The 14,598-nt window shown below is 40.1% G+C and overlaps 1 protein-coding gene across 2 annotated transcripts in view; it reads right to left on the reverse strand.

Moving 5' to 3' along the window:
* PDE10A (phosphodiesterase 10A) overlaps nucleotides 1-14,598 on the reverse strand; it is a 191,439-nt gene that overhangs the window by 158,811 nt on the left and 18,030 nt on the right. The gene's annotated exons all lie outside the window — the stretch shown is intronic.

The raw sequence follows: 14,598 nt of genomic DNA on the forward strand, positions 1-14,598 counted from the left end.
TTTTGACACGTCAAAGCCTTCCCCCCACCTCAGCACTCATTTTCTTCATTTTTCCTTCAACATGCCAGCATTTTTTCCTCACCCCTTTCTCCTTCCCTTTTTTTTTTTGTCATCTTGCCCACGGGTCCAGGCGTCACTTTTCGGTCCCCTCTGACACACTGCTTTACGCCGCCTCGGTGGATCAGGGGTCGAGGACATAAATGGTGCTCACCCCGTCGGGGCTGGTGCCGCGCTCGGCTCACAGCGAGGACGAAGGATGACGGGCACCACCAGCACACCGCGCCGTTGGCCTTCGACCCGCCATCGCTCTCTGGGAGCTTTCGCTGTGGGCCTTCGCGAAATGTCCGCGGCCTACGGCTCGCCCACACGGGACGGCCCAGCGCCACCACCCCTGCAGCCCGTCACAGGTGCTGGAGGGAGGGAAACCTGAAGGAAAGCATGACTGGAAGATTCCAGGGGTATCCAAACTGCTCTTTAAGCATGTTAACAGCACTGCCAGAGGCACCCTATGGGGTGCATATCCATGCTAGCATCATGCTAGCATGCTATTCATACACCACGGGCTCAGAAGTTTGCTTCTGAAGTGAATCTCCCCATTTCCCCCACTCACCGCGGCTCGGTTCCCACAGGGAAGCAGTCTCAGAGCACAGGCATGGAGGCTTCCCCGTGGACTGAGCTGCACTACCAAGGGTATTACAACGCACAGAACTGAAGCGGAGCCAGGCTGAAGTATACCTCACTACAACACGTAGGATCAGTGTCGAATCCTTAGCACAGACTGTTTTCCCCTACAAATCCACTTCTCATCACAGCACTTGCCCTCTTTTCCACGTCCCCTCCGCTGCCCCAGCTCTGTGGTTATCACTACATACCGTCCTGGAAAGGGTTAGACTCCCAGGCAGTTCGTTGCATTACTTCTGAGCACCGTGATTCCTGTTCATCAATATATTGGGAAACATTGCATATCACCAACAGCTTTTGCCTGAAAGAGCACTTTGTCTCCAACACAAAAAGCGCTGAAACAGTAGTGTGGATGGCGAACGAAAACAAGATTGCAGACAGACTCGCCTCTCAAGCTAACAGAATTCCAGTCCATTTGCTCACGTGTTATACAAGTCCTCAGACAGTCACATGCCAGGCACTCCTCTAGGGACTCCACTGGGTCACACACCAGGGGAGGGTAAGTGCATTTTTAACTAGTTATACTGCAACACACTCACATCCACTCCACATCACAGGAACAGTCTGTTGACCTGCAGAGTTTGGCACGCCGCCTTCTCAGGCAGGAAGGCAGCGACTACATGCTGCCCTGCAACTTGAGATCAGGGATACAAACGCCACAACATGGGAGTGTAAAGTGGAGGCAAGAAGAAAGAATCAACTCTGTATTCGTCCCATTAGACCTATGCAAGTCAGAGCCGCTGCAGGAGTCTAGAGGAGAAAACACCCAGGCTCCACAGTGTTCACACCTTCACCCTAGTTCCTGCCTGACTGGCCAGATCAGCAGCCTCTCTGCTTTTGTCCCTTAATAACTTCTGGGCTTATGAGCCAATTTCAACTATAACCAACACAGGACAACAGTTATCCAAGGAGAACTACGTTCCTGAAAGTTTTAAGGCCATGGGCAACTGGATAAACTGGCATACCTGTGGTTAAAAAAGCTTCAGATTTTCTCTTGCCTGGCCAGGGTTTAGTCCATCAGTCCATATTAATTTTATATGTTGGTGTGTACAAAATATAATGCTAACAAACCTGGATGAGGAAATTGAAGAACATATGCCCAGCCAGACTCCTTCATCACCACCATAACTGGGTAGCCAGTCAACCCACACCATCAGTCATGTCACATCTTCTCCACGCAGCTGCTGGGGACCACAGGAAGAATATTTGGGGACAGAGGCCGCAAGCATTCCAGTGGGGAAGAGGTAATTCTAGAGATACGAAGTTCAGAACATGTAATTCAGCTCCACGTGAAACAACTTTAGTTTTTGCATGATTTCCAAAAGGAACGAGCAAATTCAATAATCAATATATGCGCAAACATGCACATGTATGTGAGAAAATATAAAGTTCTGTTCATTTGCAACTAAAAATACTCATCTCTTTCAGGGATTTAATCTGTTGGAGATCACTATAGAATAATTGTATTAATGACCAGCCTGGTAGAAAAGAGGGTGTATCTGTGCCTCCACTGAGATAAAGCCTGCAGCATCGGCTAAATCCTTACAACATACAAAGGCATCTACAGAGGGGGACCAGCCACCAGACAAAACCAGAGGAAAAAAAGCTTTATTAGTCCCATTGTTCAGTCTCATGGGGCTACTTAATCACTTGTTTTCTCACTCATGATCTGACCAACCCTAACTTTGCTCAGTCTGAGGCTAGCTCAACAGATAATGTGATCTGGCATATGTCAGCATCTCTGGAGCACCCCTTCCTCTTCTCTCAACTATTCACTCCTCTCCCCACAAAGTCTTCCCTGTTGTTCTTAGACACATCAACACACTCCCTCCTTGGGGAAATGTTTTGCCTTGCCCTCCCTTGAGCTGGCAAGCAGAAGATCTCAGAAATGCCAGCACCAACTCTTTAGCAGCAGTGTTGGCATATGCTGGCTTGAAGTATTTGTCAGACTGCCCTAAAACATCAAAGCACAGGGTCTCAGTGGTCCAACTGCTGTCCAGCTTTTTTTCTTTTCTTACTGGTATTTGTCTTCGCAGAGCTTAATGAACACAAGCAGGCATCACACCTAATTATTATTACTATAATTACTGCTAAATCATTAGGCAACTTATCAAAGTAAAAATAAAATCTACAGTTAATAAATTTTCCAAAATGGATGACTGGATAACAGTCTCTGTCTTTATAGTTAAGACTGCCCAACAGTATTCTTTGAAATCATCACTTCATAAATCACAGGTTTTAAATAAAAGTTTTCTGTGACTGCTTTTAATTCAGTGGAACTTACACTGAAGACAAAAACAGCAAAGAATTATTTCAGAAAACAGTGATAGAAAATGTACAGACTTGCCCACATTCAGTAAACTCTACTCATTTGCACATTTGTCTAATTAGTTCTAGTGTCTTATAGGGTTAAAAATAGGAAAAAGGGTCACAACAGAAGTCAGATTGATACATAGCTATGCATAAAGACTTCACCAAATATGGTTAAACAGCAACCAATGGATATTCTTCATTGACTCTGCTCAGAACTTCAACACTTGTCCCAGAAGCTACTTGATGTTCCACCTGCATTAAGTATGTTCCTGAAGCGTGGTTAGTCTCAGGAAAAACATCCAGCTCCACAGAAATCACAGTAAAATTGGTAACTCTGCATTTTATAAGCATATTATTTAGCCTCACAGTATGGTAGAACATGTTCTCTTTTAAATCCTTGCTTTATAATGTTCTGCTCAGCTTCCCCTCACACTTGCTTGGGTTGAGGCTTCACTTTACAATTTTTGTTAACAAACAATGCCACATGCTACTAATTTAAAAGGCCTCATTTTACAAGATGGATATCTGAGTATTTGTTACAATGGGAATATAATTAAATTTTGCTAATTCTTCGGTTTTGTTTTGGTTTTTTTTTTAAAGGGAAATTTAAGACAAAAACACTATTTCTCACTCATGCAATGCCAGAATTCAGAAGTTAGAATACACCAACTTCAGGGTCATCATTCAAAGCCAACCCCATTTTCCTGTGCCTATGTGGTATCCCTATCATGATTTAGTTACATGAGCATATACTACGCTATCCTAAGGACTCTCTTAGTGGGCACACAAAGTACACATTTCTTGTGGAAAGAGACAACTGTGCACGCTTATTAATGTCTATGAAAGTGTGATCTCAACACCTACCATGCAACAGTTAAACAATGCAAGGGATGTGGAACTATTACTTTCTCTTGATTTTTTTTTTTTTAAACTACATTCCAGTACTTAAAGGGGGCCTACAGGAAAGATGGGGAGGGACTCTATAACAGGGAGTGTAGTGATAGGACAAGGGACAACACTTTTAAACTCAAAGAGGGTAGATTTATATTAGATATTAGGGAAAAATTCTTTACTGGGAGGACGATAAGGCACTGGAACAGGTTGCCCAGAGAGGCTGTGGATGCCCTATCCTCAAAAGTGTTCAAGGCCAGGCTGGATGGGGCTTTGAGCAACCTGGTCTAGTGGAAGGTGTCCCTGCCCACGGCAGGGGGGTTGGAACTAGATGACATTGGAACTAAATAGCAGGGGGATTGGAATTAGAACTAGATGGGTCCCTTCCAACCCAAACCATTCTATGATTCTACATTAAAGGAAAGAAAAATTAAGATTTCAACATAAATGCAAATCAATCAGATAAGTGTCATAAACAGTTCCCATATATTCTGTTGCCTTCTAAAATTATTTTCTTTACATGTAGTATTGATGTTATATACAGCTCTGTTAAACACAGCAATCCTCCTTCTGTCTGAAAAGTTTATAGCTGTATGCTTCCAAATTTCTACCAGAAGAAACATCGTCTAAAAGCGAGCATGCTATCCCGGGTGGAGCTTTCAGATCTTGTTAGGAGGGCGGACACCTGAGCTTTATACCGTTTCAGAATTAGAAAGTACACAAAGTATATAAATCAACAAAATATATAAATCACCAAGACTACATTACAAGTTAAATATCATTATACTATAATGATTTATGTATGTATTTATTACAGCATCATTCCTGCAAACTCCTTACAATAGTCAATCTGCTTCAAAATCAGCATGTGCAAAACAGACAAGACCTGAAGTCAGACTGAATTAAGTATCTGTCATCTTCAGGTAACTTAATCTCCCTCCCACCCCCTTCCCAACCCTTTAGCCCCCCAATTAAAAACAGTCTTACGGTGGGAAAGAGGCTTAGATAATAACCTAACATTTCAGTGACTATTCCTTTTATAACATCTTGCAGAGCAAGAACATTTATTTTGTGCTTACATTTATTTTTGTGATAATGGTCAAGTGCAGCCTAGCAGCTCTATCTTCTGCAGTTGACAGCAAGAACTGCTTTGCCTCAGGAATGGCCTAAGAACACCAAATAAAACATGGGCTCTAAAGAAACAGATATTAACCAAGATCAAACACACATATTTTATATGTTGGTGTGTACAAAATATAATGCTAACAAACCTGGATGAGGAAATTGAAGAACATATGCCCAGCCAGACTCCTTCATCACCACCATAACTTTTCAGAAAAACAAAAAAGGCAGTTCACGAGAACTGTAGCAGTTATAACAGCTGGGAACACCATTCTCAGAAACAGATTCTTATAGTGCTGGTTTTTCCAAAACACAAAATCCACACCTTGGAGGTAGGATTCAACATATGTCTATAGTGCACAAATCTTACATGTGACTATAAAGATAACAGAAACAGGTGGGTTGATGGTTCAGTTCATCTCAAGAGAGCATGTAAAGTCAATCACAAACTCTGCATGGTTTATGTCTGTTACGTACACAAGTATGACCACTTTGTGTTGCATCACATTCATTGCTTCACACAAGCACGCTCATGAACTCCATTCTGCTATTTTTCCAGCTAAAAGCCTAGAAACTTGTGCAATAAACCACGTCTGTGACAAACGCCATATCTGTATTTTTAACACGCTTTCAATGTATGCAAACACAAAGACAGAACTATAATAAAAAGTACCAACACAGTACCAATGTAAGTATCGTTACACAAAAAAGCAATTAATAAAATCACCTTATCTCTGGTTAAAACATTGCTGCCAGCATCCTCTGTATGAGTTCACGGCACTACCAAAATTCAAAAACACCTAGCTAGTTAGCTTATATTGTGGGAGTCAAAGGCAGTCTTGGATAACTTAACTGAGACCAGTGTAGGTACAGCATTTATCACACAAGAGTTTGTACAGTTTACTTCTTAAAGCAACTACACATCAGAATCTTTGGATATCAAAAACAACTAATAAACCGCTAATGTTGCCACAGCAGCATTGACAATGCTTGGCTTAAAAGAACAAAAGAAAACAACACCCCACGCACACGCACTCCCTAATGTTACGAGCACCAAACACTTAATATAAATATGTCAGTGTATGTGATACTTCCTGAATGTTCTACTGAATTACTCTAAGAAAAAGTGAGATAACACCAAACTTCAGTATGTTTCTGTCAGTGCAGCGCTTGCATTAGAGATGATTATAGTGTTAGTAATGAAATACATAAAATTGCAAGACAGAATAGTGATTTGTTATCAGTCAATAAAACCCTTGCAAATAACTGTGACTATGGTTACATAAAACATCAGCATTAGGAGAACATGCTGCACCTGCTGAAGGTAAAACCAGTGATTTCCTAAGAACAGGAGAGAAAAACAGTATTTAGGAGTAGAATCAATTACAACACATGCATGATTTTTTTATTTTGCCTTATTTGGCATTCCAGTAAATGTAACAAAAAGGCTTCTCATCAAAACACAAATTATTAAATCACAGCAAGATAGCTAGCACCACCTTATGAACATCTCCCCATGCCATGCAAAGAGGTAAGAATGGTCCCAGTGCATCACACTGGGAAGAAGCCATCACGGGATTCACCCCAGCTCCCAGGAGTCAGGGAAAGCTTCGCTATAAACTTCAGCGAGAGTAAGGTATAGCTCGTGCTTACTACAATATTGGTTCTGCTGAAACATGCACTTTCTTGACAGCAAATATAAATTTCTGTTAGACTTATGTTACACTGATCAATGGCATAAGATATGAAATCAGACTGGTCTTAACACAAACAGGAATCTAATTAAAATGGTATCAGCATAGCCCCCAGCAGAGGACACGATGTTCAGTTTTACTTATTTTTGCAAATATGGATGTTCCTATGGCCTGCCAGTGACACTGTGCACTGCCAAATGGGATGTCAAGGTTGAAGCTCAAAATTGGCCTTTTCCTTTTCTGCTTGGGAACACGAAAGCAGTAGCTCCTCGTAAGTGATCCAGCTACACAACACCGCAAACACCACACACGCTCTTCCAACAGCTGCTTTAAGAACCAGGGAAGCTTTGGATGACTCATTTGGCTTACCTGGCCAGAAATGACACTAAAACAAAGATGAGGGAATGAAACGCGAACCTTATTTATACAGAAAAACAACAGTCTGAAGATTAACAGAAAAGATCTATTCAAAATTGAATTATACCACTGGAAACGGAGAATAAGCCCACCCGAATTATTCTGTACATGAGAAGTAGCAGCTCAGAATTGGGATCACACAGTTCACGAACATGTGTGTTCTTCAGAACTTTCTGATTAAGGCTATTTTATTTTTAACTAGGTTAGATAGTCAGAAAAGGGAGCATAAGTTTGTCCATTAGCCATTATGAGGCTAGGAAAAAATGCACTTGCCTAGATACAGAAGAACAAGGAAAAAAAGAAAAAAAAACCAAACCAACATTCACAAATTTTGTGAAGAAAACTCATTATATGGTTTAAATTAGGACTCTTCTATCAGATTCAATAAATACAAAAAGAACATGCAACAAAGGATTAGTAGTTCAGTCTACAAAATTAGGTATAAACCAGAAAGAACATTGAGTGGCACACCATTATTTAAGCATGGGGAAGAATGTAACATTCCCCTCTCATCATTTTTGTTTTGAAAGTATATTGGATTTTCTTTTTTTTTTCTTTTTTTACTTCCCATTTCAGAGTCATGGCATTTCACAACCACACTTATTCAAACTTTCCATAACTACATCCGACACAGCGCATAATGCTGTTCTCGGCGAAATAAAAATTCTTATTTTCTTTGCAAGTAGGCTCAGTTCTGCGGGATCAAATTTATAACATTAATAAATCACCAAAACCTAAGATAGCATCTCAAACAGTGTAATATATAAGCCTTAGCTATGTTTTACAAACACATTAATCATGAACAGATTGAACAGGCCCATAGTAAAGTGATCCTTCATCCGCACCCACCCCATTTCCTTTCAATGGTTGATAAAATATTCTTAAAGCAATATTCTACACTATTTCCACCATGCTTTGCCAAAGCTCTTCAGCAGACCCTGGTCTTCAGAAGTAATTTTTCAGACACTTAGGTGCAAGTGAAACATCAGTCAGTGCATGACATACACCTTGGGTCGCCCCTTCTGCCACCGCCACCGCTACCGCTGTAAAGGATTCCTGTGACACTGCTGAATTTTCAAAGCAAAGCGAGCTGCAATTCAGATCTGTGCCTCCATTAGCACAGCCTGCCCAGGAGTGGATTTCCAGACCAAAGCAGGTGATTACAAGGACCCAGCATTCACACTTTTAATGGTTTGGTGGGTTTTATTTCAAACTAGATCTAATCTGGTCCTATCCACCGAACCCACTCCATTAGGTAGAATGTTGTAGCTCATATCCCAGTTTTGTTTAGTCTGGAAGGAATCCCGTTAATGGATGGATGCTCTGTTGGACCATTTTCTGATGCAAACCAAGGACTAATGAGAACAGTTAGGACAGTGACCTCAAGCACACTTCTGACCTGAACACACGAGTGTGGACGCGCTCGCAGTCACACTTCACTTAATGTTAGACCTTGATTTCAGCCAAGGAAGAACAATTCAGCAGAGGCCTCAGCAATGGGCAATCTAGTACCCTGTCACCATAAAACAGGCAGAACTGAGCCTTTAGTAGGAGAGAATTGTCAGTGCTTCTTCATAACCCGACCATATAAATCTGCCCCAAATCCCTGCCCTTCTCTCTGCTTAGTCCTGGGCTGAAACCGCTTCCTCCATGGCCCAATCCTTACCCTTTCTCACTCCTCCCATGGCCTGAAATGCTGTGGCTCAGCAACATCCCCACTGACTTTGCTCCTTTTCTCCTTAAACTAGCTCTAAGCAGAGTAGACATTGGGGTTGATCTCTCACGCAGGCTTCCTACCAATCTGCACAATCATCTAACCTTCATTCTTTCACACCAAAACTGAACCTCCAGCAGACCTGCAGGCACAGTCCTGCAGTACAGCAATGATGCTGAAAGAACAGATAAGGAAAAGGAGTCAGCCTGTGGCAGCCTGGAAAGGAAAAAGGTCTCAAGCTATCTGGATAATGAAAACCTTGCGCAAGTTCAACAGTCAGGGAATGGTATTACACTTGAGCTGGGAGATGATCAGAAGGAAGACGTTCAAAAAGCGATCTTACAACATACAGGGGGAGAGGGACTCCAGAGAGTGAAGCTGCCAGGGAGAGAATGAAAATGGATCTTGGAAAGTACTACACGCAATGCAGAAACATAAGAGAAAGTGAGAAAATATATATAGGACAGATGCAGATAATTCATATGGCTACTTTTTTCATTAGAAAAAAATTTAAAATACTATTGAACTACTTTCAATAAAGTGCTTCTCACTAACATGTCACAAAACCTTCAATTTAAAGCTAAATAAACTTACTGCAGACCTTGGGCTGGAGGTTGAACGCAGCCAAGCTATTCCTCAATAATGGTTAATACACCGTTTAATTGATCTACTTAATGCAAACTAAGTATTAGTACAATGTATGAAGAAAAGCATAACACACACATTTTTAAAAAAAACAACAGTGGAACGTAAAAATAGAATGTACATACAGCTTATTTTCATTCAAACATACACCTTATTTTTATTCATGTATGTTTTCATATTCATTCTCCTTGAAAAATGAAACTATTACTGTAAACTTCACCTCCAACAAACAGATTTGTGTAAAGAAGGAGGAAAGAAAAATATTTAATTTTATCTGGCTCAGTTGGTTTTTGTTAGGTGACCCTAACCTAACCCCAACTTTTTGCCTAGTGAAAAAGTGGTCCAATGTTTGCTATGGAACTATGAGCAGATATGAATTTTCTTTTCAATAGGTGATTAGGTGTTTCTGAAAGCAGGTGGTAGTAATAAAATATTTTGCAGCAGTGACTTTTGCTTTCAGCGAAAACTGTACTGGTAAAAATATGAAAAGCTTAAACTAGCTCAATTTAATAAGAAATACAAGGAAAATGCAATAATAGTTTTCACAGCTGAAGATCTGTGCAAGGGTTCTAAGTCAGCTCTGTAAGAGGAAAGCCCTGTAAAATGACCAGGACACTGAAACACTCACTTCTAAGTTTAAAAGGCAAAACAGAAACAAACCATTTCTTTTTTCAATTAAAAAAACACACAAAAAAAAAAAAAAAACAACAAAAAAACACCACAAAACACAAATCAAAAGTCATTCTTGCTCAGAATAACATAAAATCCTTAAAGAAGCAAAGCACTTTCCCCACAGCCTGGAAAAAACTCAAGGTTAAAATTTTAGGCCAGAAATGGCAAGTTTGACCCACATCAATCTCCTGTTGATTGAGGAGAGCTAAGCTTACATAATCCCACACTTTTACAGACAGACTATGGAAACTGCATTATTTCATGTCCTGCCCGGTAATGCAGTCAATCTGGGCACTGTTCCTTTATAACACTTAAACACCCTGGTCTCAAAGACAGGATGCATGCTGCTCTCCTCCCCTATATCCATTCCTTCCTCCCCCTCTTGAAACTTCAATACTTTCAGTAGACAAAGATATTTTTATAAACTTTTTTGACTCAACCTCTAAGACAACAAAAAATATTTAAGGGGATTTCCCTACTCTTGGGAAGACTCCTATCTACTATCAAAACAGAGAGATCATTCAGTTTCAAGCATCTGTCACATCTAAGCAAGCTACTGTACAGTATTTTATTTCTGTATAAGAAATTCAGCTGAAATTTTCAGTGATGCCTAAAGCAAATCAGCTGCTCTGTTCCCACCACCTTTTAAAAAATAAATAAATCTTGCCTACTTTCTCTTATATACCTTCTCCTTTCAAGTACAACAGGTAGGAGGGAAAAAAAATAAAATTGCTCTGGGCTTTAATGTGCCAAAAAAGTCATCATCTTCAAGACTGTCAACACAACAACTCTAAGAGAACCTCCAGAGCAATGTAACAGTTTTAGGGAGGATTTTTGCTATTTAGTACACAGCATGATCTCCCCTAAATCAGAAGTAGACCAATGACCAAACCAGGGTGCCTGTAGGCTTGACAACACAAGCATTGGGACAAGTCCTACACACAGTCCCTTATCAGAAATCAAGGACTCTTTCTATGATCCCTATTCATCAGAAATCAAGGTCTCTTCTACTGCATCTGGAACAAAGGTACTAAACATAAAATATTGTAACCAGTTGAAACTATATTAGTAGATACAACATAATCCTACAACCACCAGTTTACTTATCTCCCCCCTGCCACTTCCTGTCCTCAAGTCTGTCATCTGATGAAACGCAGAGATAACAGCTTTCCAACAATGGCTAGAAGATCGTTTTGTGGTGTTTTAGGATCCATCTGAAAGAAAACTGTTTTACTGCTTCCCCACACACATACTCTGCATTTCATAGTCTCCTTGAGTAAAAACAGGGGGGACCCCACATAGACCCCAAACTTTTTGAATGACTGGAACATAACACCACAATTCTGTAGTCAATTCAAGATCTGTCCAGCTGTTCTTGCATCTCCTGTGTGATAATGATCAGCTTGATCCTCCAAATCATCAAGGAATACCATTAAAGGTCCTTATACAACGATAAACAAGCACACTACTGAGCCACAGATGGTCAAAGACTGAAATAATCTGTCTTGGATTTAACTTCACCTTAAATGTCTTCCTAGTCTTTAACCCAAAACTAAATAAAAAGGCAGTGAAAGCCTTCAGGTCTAGTCTGCACCAGCATCAGCATTGGTCCTTCTCAAAGCAAAGGCTGGCAGACAACCAGGGTAAGGGTAAACACACACGTACTTAACATCTATAGCTGTAATTCTCTAACACGTTTTCAGGATACAAACCTGAGCCCGTGCTGTTTTGAAGTGCATTGAAGCAAACAGCCATCCATTATGTTAAGCTAGACCTCTGCTTATAAAACTTTCATTTTCCAAAATCCTGTAACATTCTATTCTTTCCTGAAAGACGACTGTTTTTACTCAGCCTGGCAAAAGATTTGTCCTTATATGGACAACCCTGAAGACAACAAATGGCTCTTTTCCCAGTCTATTATCAAGCCAGGAAATTAGACTGCCTGAGGTACTCTGCCTTACTTACTCGGTTCAGAGCGGAGAGGAAACATTCATGAGTTCGTCAATCATCCATTTTCACACGAAGGTGAACAGATCCTTTTCCTTTACAGCTTTAGCAGCAATTGCCACCACCAATTATATAGAACATTAAAGTCCTCATACAGCCATGTGAGATAAGAGAGTGGTAATGATGACAGTCAAAGTTACAGGGCAGACAGCTGTGTCCCCTAGGGCTTGGCAGAGGGAAGGAAAAAAAAAATTTTTTTTTTAAATAATAGTTAAAAAAAAAAAAATCACACATCAATAAATTCAGCAACACTGAAAGAGTGGAAACAGGAAGAAAGCAAAATCTTTTGTCTGTTTTTTAGTAAAGCCTCAGACATTTCCTTGCCATTGCTAATATTTAAATCCAGTTCTATATAAACCTAAAGTCTGAAGAACGCTATTGGCATGAAACACTTTGCCCTCTGATACTCAGGTGACTGTAAAGCTCTTTTGCCTTTCCACACTTAACTTACAGTTGAACTCACTTTCTTTAGTAAGAAAAGATATATACGAGGAATCTATACTCTGAATAGCTCTGAAAAATAGAGTCAAGGTCTAAAGAGGTTAAGACTCCTTAAACGGCCAAGAAATACCATCCTCCTTTCACACTGGAAATCCTGCAAAGAAACCCCTCTCAAAGTCAGCTCACTGCCTAGAAAGTTAGTGGCAGCCTAGTCTTTGCCTTTTTAAGCTGCAACAAAGGAAATTATTAAGGAAGCATTAAAACCTAAGTGTGCCATAAAAGGCATCTACCAGAAAACTAGCTGGTATTTGCAATAAAGAATGTGCCTTATTTACATGATAAAAAACCATCACAGTCCCTGTATGCTGCTAACATATAGAGAAAAAGAACATATGACAAGAAATTCAACCGAAGGTTGATATTTCAGCTCCTCAGACTGGCAGAATTTCTTTCAGAAACTTAAGTAGGTGGAACTGTATCTCCTCAATGGAAAAATATGAACTGATGTGTCATAATCTATTTTTGTTTTGTTGGGATTTTTGAAATCTTCCTCTTCTGCCAGAAAATTCCTTATTGCCCCTTCCATTTCTTGATGTCCCTCCCAATTGTCTTTCTAGCTAAGTTTATTTTCTAATTGGCAAGGAAACTATGGAGTTCTATCTTGTTTCTTTTATATGCTTTCCTGCTCTCTTCTGTTTTGCTCATATTAACGCATCCTGCACAAGTTAATCTTTCAAAGTACACTTTGCAGCAGAATCAAGCAGCCCTTTACGCTGCCAGGATTAGTCAAGACAATAAAGAGCTGTAAGATGGCTACTTAAAGCAGTCACAGAATTGTAACTGCTAGGTATCCATTCCTGATATTTCTCAAAAAGATTATGTGTATCTATAAAACTACCAGTCTCATTCATTTGGCAGCTGCTCTCCCTTGGTAAAGCTGTCAACATGGGGGCAGGTGTTTGGTCTTTCAGAGAAGTCTCTTCTGAAATGGAGTTGTGATAGGATAAAAAAAAAAAAAAAACTCTTCCTGAAGATACTGCAACTACTAAGAGGCTGCGGTAGGAATCAATGAACAAAACATACGAGAAGTTTTGGAAGGAGGAAAGGCCACTGAAAGCTCTTCACCCCTTCAGCAGACAGACCTCATAGGGGAGGCAAATCTGTCACCTCGTCCCACCAAGAATCCCATCTCTGTATTTTAGGAGGGTATATACAGATCAGTTTAGATTGTTAAAAGTACCGTTACCAGCACTTGGTAGTACTCTATTTCCTTTCCTAGCTTCCACCAGCTGCCCACCTTCTACACAAATGATACATGGGAATTTGACAAAGGTACAATACATTAGTAAAGAAAAATATATTTACCATAAATCTAAATCTAAACCATGCATAACTTAAAATCAGCAGGGGAAGGGAGCAAATGACCAAGTGAAACTACAACAGCTCTAGCAGCTCACACTTTAACAGCAGCATTTAAAAGCAGTATTTCCCTCCCTCCTTTTGACTATTAAATCAGTGAGATGAAGGGTTACTTCATCTGCCCAGCACAGTAGTCCACTTCAAAATGCCACAGCACTGAAAAAACAATTGCTGTCTACAGGAAAGTCTCTGTAACTTTTAAAAGATTCAGGAACATTAAGCTGAATTCAGTTAAATGTAGCAAGTGCCTGAGTATGAACTACTGCTGGGAGCTGAGCTGGAAGGGTAAAGAGTCTTAAGTATGCTGTAAACCAGGTATTAATTTCCTGAAATACAGCAGCTTCATTCTTTCCACTTTCAAGAGAGAAAAACTCAGTTAAATATAATGAACTAAAACGTATGTCAAATATTCTGGTTTGGGCAGTTCCACTGTGCTTTCTTCAAAACCTGAAATGAAGTTAATTAAATGAATTATCCTTATCCAAACCATTATCTTAGCAGCTTTTTAGTGTGTGTTAGGGAGCTTTGATGGTCTGCTTCCACAAGTATCCCAAAATAAAAAAAAAAAAAATATTACGTTGA

This window comes from Buteo buteo, chromosome 9 (assembly GCF_964188355.1).
Source record: "Buteo buteo chromosome 9, bButBut1.hap1.1, whole genome shotgun sequence".
NCBI lineage: Eukaryota > Metazoa > Chordata > Aves > Accipitriformes > Accipitridae > Buteo > Buteo buteo.